The sequence below is a fragment of the Coffea arabica genome, chromosome 3c (genome assembly GCF_036785885.1).
Source record: "Coffea arabica cultivar ET-39 chromosome 3c, Coffea Arabica ET-39 HiFi, whole genome shotgun sequence".
NCBI lineage: Eukaryota > Viridiplantae > Streptophyta > Magnoliopsida > Gentianales > Rubiaceae > Coffea > Coffea arabica.
The window spans coordinates 17,834,567-17,841,011 of NC_092314.1; positions in this window are offsets into that span (position 1 = coordinate 17,834,567).

A 6,445-nucleotide genomic window follows, 5' to 3' on the forward strand; every position below is an offset into this window, starting at 1 on the left:
TTGACTAGTCAAAACTCTATTTCAACTTTCGACAACAAAAATGGCCGACTATATTTCGACCTTTTGAATAGGAAAATGCATGAACTGTATTTCGATATCTCCATAAGAAATGTAGAGCTATATGTCAGATTCAAAATGTTTTAAGAATCACCTCATCCCAATACTTGTAGCTAAAGATATAGCTGAAATACCAACAGGTATCAAGCTGTCAAACTCCCTTTCTTTTATACTTGATTGCATTTCATCTTTTGAACATTTAGCACTTCTTATTCTCTTTAAATCACTTCAAATTATCAACAATCATCCAAATATCTTCTCAATTCATTTCATTTGATGATTGAATTGTTGAAACATACAAAAGATAAAGTTTTCACCACTTTAATCCATAGAAACGCAATTTTTCACACGTAGGCTGCAAAATGTCAACTTCACTTGAATCTTAGTTAATTAGTTATAAAAATGATTAAAACATACCAAATTAAATAATAAAACACACTTAAATCACTCAAAATACACACTTATCAAAGAAAGACCAAGGACAATCTGGGGCCATTTACAAAAAGTCATCGCCGGATTAGATGAGAGTATCGGGGGCCAAATAATGAATTTCGAATCAAATACCAAACCGGATACCCGTTAGAAGGTTTGGCAAGAGAAAGGCTGTTAAACAATATACGATGTTGGATAGATAGAGTCATCCCGGATAATCACACCAAATACTTGTTAGAGAGTTTTCAAAAGAAGGATGTTCAGTAGTATATGGCGCCAGATAGTGAAATTTGCTTCAAATGCCGCCCCAGATATTTGAGCGAAATAATTTTGTGAGTTGTATAACTTGCGCAACTTTCAGTCAACTTTTCAACTCTCTCTCCTATGACAGCTATGACGATTTGGCAGCAGCTTTTTGGACTTAAGACATTAACTTTTGCCACTTTTTGTCAACTTTATGTCATTCACTTTAACCTTTTTGACTCTTCAAGACAAAAGAGTCTTCTTGTGGGGGATTGAAGAGTTTTGAAGATTATAAATAGAGGGGCTTAATTTTAGTCTTAGAAAAACTTTTGGTTGTAGTTAGTTTTAGAGAGGAAAGAAGTTTTGGAGCAAATAAGAAAGGCAAAAGATGTTGTGTCTTACCCTTTGAGGCAAGACATAAGCTCTCAGCAAATGTAGCTCTTTTCACCTTTTCATGTTTCAGTGTAGGATTGTGTAGGATAATTTAGTTGTTGTCCATCCATTTTGTGTTGGCTTAACAAGGAGGCCGATGGAGATGAACATGGAGGGACTCGAGATACTCTAGTGACAAGAATTTTTCTTCTCTCAATCTTTGTATCTTTGTATTGGATTCTAAATTTTGTTAATGCAAGTTTGGATATTATGTTATTGATGTAGTTAATGCAAGAGAAACCTTTTCTCTTGACTCTTCATCTAATAATTGAAGAATGGCCGTGGCATTTACTTCAACTATTTTGCGTGGGATTTCTTCAATAGAGATAAACTAAACTTTTCGTTCTAGTTAAGGAACAATTGAGGATTTAATTTAGCTAAAATTGTGAGATCGAATTGACTATATTTATTTCTTTAATTTACTGATATTCGTATGTTCCCTGATTTAATTTCTTATGGTTATTATGTTATTTGAATATCCAGGGCCCAGTGTTTAAATTAATCTAATAACCTAAATCCAATTAGTGCAGTTAAATCTGTAATTGTTTAATTACTTTAAAATAGTGGTAACTGGCATGATTGACTTTCTGTCAGGGGGGTATACGGGCTAATTAAAATAACTCTCGTAGCGTGTTATTTGGTTAGAACATGGCTTCTCTAATGATTAATGCAATTGAAAAATTGAATTCTAAGGTCATGCCTAGGGTTATTTTATGATTAGAGTAGTGGTTAACGATCATATATTAATCACCAATACAGTAAGGAGAATTTGACTGTCATCGCTTTTGGCAGTTATAACTTGTTTATCAATAAAAAAATTTTGAATTATTATTGCATCAATGATCAATTAAATGAACTATTTCCAAAGTTATTTCTTGGCTACAGTTTATCTATTATTACTTCAATTTTAATAAATTGTCATTTAATTTTCATTTATTTATTTTATTTGAGTTATTTCATTATTCTCAATTTTATAAAAATTCCCCATCCTCTGGGCTCTAAAAGAAACGAATTTTCTCTAGTGCCTGTGGATTCAACTCTGTTCACTGCTATACACAAAAATTTGTATTTTATTTTAGTAGGCATTTATTATTGCACAAACTCGATACCTGTCATAAAAACAAACCAAAAACTAAGTAATAAAACATATTAAAAATATGCAAAATAAACACACTTTGTTCATCTCCTAATGGATTTATTTCCTAAGCATGAGTTTTGCAACCCCTCACATTGAATCTCAATGATTGATTTCAGTGCTTATAAAGGCCTCTATCTTTTCTCACGTTTGTTTCATAGTCTACTTATATTGGTTTGCTATTAATTCTAACTAGACATTTACTAGTCATGTAGAATTTATTCCTTCTTATCACTTAATGCATAAGCCTTATTAAGCATTAAATTTATCAGTTACAACCAAAAGGCAAATGCCTCGCATTTCAATCTTTATTGTCAGTACTTAACTTATATTAGCCATTCATACTGATTTATTTTATTATATAGCTTCTAGAATGTTAATCATCATGTTCTTACCATTCAGTGGCAGATTTAAGGTGGGGGGCATGGCCCCATTGTCCCCCTTAAATTCCTATAGTACCCATAGAATTTTGATATAATCTTAAATGTGTCTCCGAAATTTTCTTATGAAAGAAGTGAAAGAATTACGTGGTCCTCTAAGTTGATTCATGAACTAATATTCTAAAAGAATATGTGGGACACAAAATTGCATTTGAAGTAAGCCAAAAACAAGCTTTTCATTTCAACTTGTTGGTGAAATTTTTTTTTTTTTGCTTAAAAAACTAGAAAAAGAGTAGGTAAAAAAATTTAGTATTACTTTACTTTTGCCCCCACTGAGAATTTTTTTTGGTTCCGCCACTGTTACCATTATCTAGATTATGAACTTCTATCCTTTTGGGGATATTCGTTAAAATTGGAACGATTCTGAACTCCTCAAATAATAGGTTTTCTACTATGAACCTTTGGAATTTGTTTCAGGATTACCGAGGACGCAAAGGGGACATGATGCCGTTTGGGTGATCGTTGATCGATTAACCAAATCGGCCCATTTCTTGCCGGTGAACATGAAATATTCAATGGACAAAATGACCCGACTGTACATGGACGAGATAGTAAGGCTACACGGTGTTCCTGTGAGCATCGTCTCCGATCGGGATCCACGGTTTGTATCTCGATTTTGGCAGAAGTTTCAAGAAATTCTGGGGACTAAACTCAATTTGAGCACGACCTATCATCCTCAGACGGATGGCCAGTCGAAACGGACCATTCAAACTCTCGAGGACATGCTACGAACTTGCATTCTGGACTTTGGTGGCAACTGGGGACAGCACATGACCTTGGTGGAGTTCGCGTACAACAATAGCTTCCATTCGTCGATTCAAATGGCTCCGTACGAAGCTCTCTACGGACGCAAGTGCCGGTCACCGATTTACTGGGACGAAGTTGGCGAAAAGAAAGCACTGGACCCGGCAACTATTCCATGGATGGAAGAGGCTCACGAGAAGGTCAAGTTGATACGGCAACGACTTCAAACAGCTCAGAGTCAACAAAAGAGCTACGCGGATAATCGAAGAAAAGACTTGGAGTTTGAAGTTGGAGACTACGTATTTCTCAAGATCACACCCTTACGAAATCTCACAGCGGGCAAAGGAAAGAAACTTCAACCACGGTACGTCGGACCCTACAAGATCCTTCAGAGGGTAGGAGCGGTCGCGTATCGATTGGAACTACCGTCCAGTCTCTCTCGAATCCACGATGTATTTCACGTCTCGATGCTAAAGAAGTACCATCCTGACCCATCCCATGTATTGCAACCGGAGGATATCGAAGTAGATGAATCACTGGCCTATGAAGAGAAACCGGTCCAAGTGCTCGATCGAAAAGTCAAAGAGCTCAGAAACAAGCGGATTCCGCTAGTGAAGGTGCTATGGAGAAACCACGGAGTTGAGGAAGCTACCTGGGAGATGGAAGAGGAAATGCGAAAGAAATACCCAAACCTTTTCGGGAATTAAGGTGAGAAATTTCGAGGACGAAATTCTTTTAAGGGGGAGAGAGTGTGAGAACCCGTAAAACCCTAATTATTTTCCTAGGGTTTAACCGTTTGAATAGCATGTTTTCTGCGTTTTCTGGCTTAGAAATATTTTCTTGGTGGATTTTATGAGCAAATATAGTTTTTAGATAATTTTTCTAGTATTGAAGAGTTTTTGAAAAATTGAGGATAAATAACGGACGTGGGACGGACGTGGGACCCACTAGTGCGAAAAGTTCGGAAAAATTCGGCCAATTAGGTTAAATTCTGGATGCTGTGTGAAATTTATCGGGTGCTAAGAGATAAGTAGAGTGTGTGATATGATTGATGTGAGAGGAAAAAGAAAAGATAAGATTGCATTTAATGAGGTGACACTTGTCACCATTAGAGTGGACATGACTTAAGAAACACTATTCATTTTTTTGACTTTTGACCCATTTGATTAAATATCTTTAAAATTCACAAAAAATTACCATTTCTTACCTCTTGTTGGCCGGCCATCTTGAGCAAGGAAGGAAGAAGAAACTCTTCAAGTTCTAGCTACTACTTGGTGCAAATCACCCAAAAACATTTGCTTACATCCATTTCTACTCCATAAAATCTTTCTAGTTGGTGATAGTGGTTGGTTTGGTGAAGTTTTCTTGAAGAGCTAAGGTGGTCTACAACTCCTCTTCTCTTGTTTCCTAGGTAAGTGATGATTAAACATCCTACTACACTTAATGATGCTTAAATGGTGCCTAATGGGACCTAAAGTGATGGATTATGTGATTTATTTCTTGATTTGAAGTGATGTAGTGAAGTTTTTATTTTTTTGGGGAATTTTCTGATTTAATATGAATGTGATGTTGTGATCATCTATGATGGTTGATAATGAGGGGGAAAGACTCTAGTAGGTGTGAATTAGGGATAATAGCAACTAATTTTGGCTTTGGAGTGAATTGTGAAATGTTAGGGTTTCAAAACCCCTAATTCTGTCCGGTTTTGGATCATAGGGTTAGAGGCCGAATTGGACTTTGCTCAAAACATGAAAGTTGTAAGTATTGATGAGTTGGAAGTGCCTGCAAAATTTCAGATCATTTGGATTAGTGTAGAGTGAGATATGTCGATTTTACTGTTGCTGTTCTGGGTTGATCAGAATGCGAAAACTGCACTTGTAATTGGCCATTTTGACTGGGATTGGTTTGGATTTTATTGTTGGTGTCTTCTGATGAAATGTAGCTTGATGTCCTAGATACCATATGCCTTTGGAATTTCGGCATTTGGACCTGTATAGACTGAGTTGTGTTAATTACAGCATAGTGTGATTTGTAAACCTGGAATTACGGTTCTGGATTTGGTATTCTGCATTTTTGACCTAGTTGTGCTAGGATTTGGACTGAGTGGCCTTCTACAATATTGTAGCCCTGTTTCTTAGCTTCGAAACGGTGGGTCTTACACCCCATCCGATAACCGTAGTGAATTTGGTGCCATTACCGCATATTGAGGTCAAATATGGTTTCTTTGTTAAGGCTTAAGCTTAAGCCATTTCTTAATTTCTGGTTACCAATGATGCTTATTTATGCATATAAACCCTATTGGGGGTTATGATTGGCATTGCTATATGACTCGTTATCGAGTGTCATTGCATTTGTTTGCATGATTCTAGGGCGTGACGGTAGTGCTCGACGGATTGGTGACCACGGTGTATGAAACATCACTTACGTGGTTGGTGAGTATACTACTCACTTAAATGTTCTAATGTGGCTTTGCTATATGTGGTTGTGTTGCCTTGAAGGCTTATTTGGATATTGTAATTGATTAAGGTGAGGGTGTACTTGACCGCCCTCACCCCTTTTGATCGTATCACTGATTGTCTACCGTTTCACTGTCTTACTGAACTTGATATATGAGTTATTGCATTCCATTTCATGGAAACTGATTTGGTGTGGTTTGGACGAATGTCCAACGACCTTACTGTATCACTGAGCTCAACTCCGTTAGGTAGTCAATTGGATCGAGCCGGCGAGGGTTTGGTCGTGATAATTGATATGCCACGGGGACTGTACTGGGGAATCTTGTAGTAATGAGACTCTTGATTCCGGTAAACTCGAGTATTACCAAAATGACTGAATGGAGTGCGGGCCCGGTTGGGGAATGTTGGGTGGAAGGAATGGAAGTAAAGAGTTGTCTACGGTTGGTTATTTTTTTACATTGACGGAGGGTCAATGAGGTTGGATCAAGAATATATGCGAGGAAATG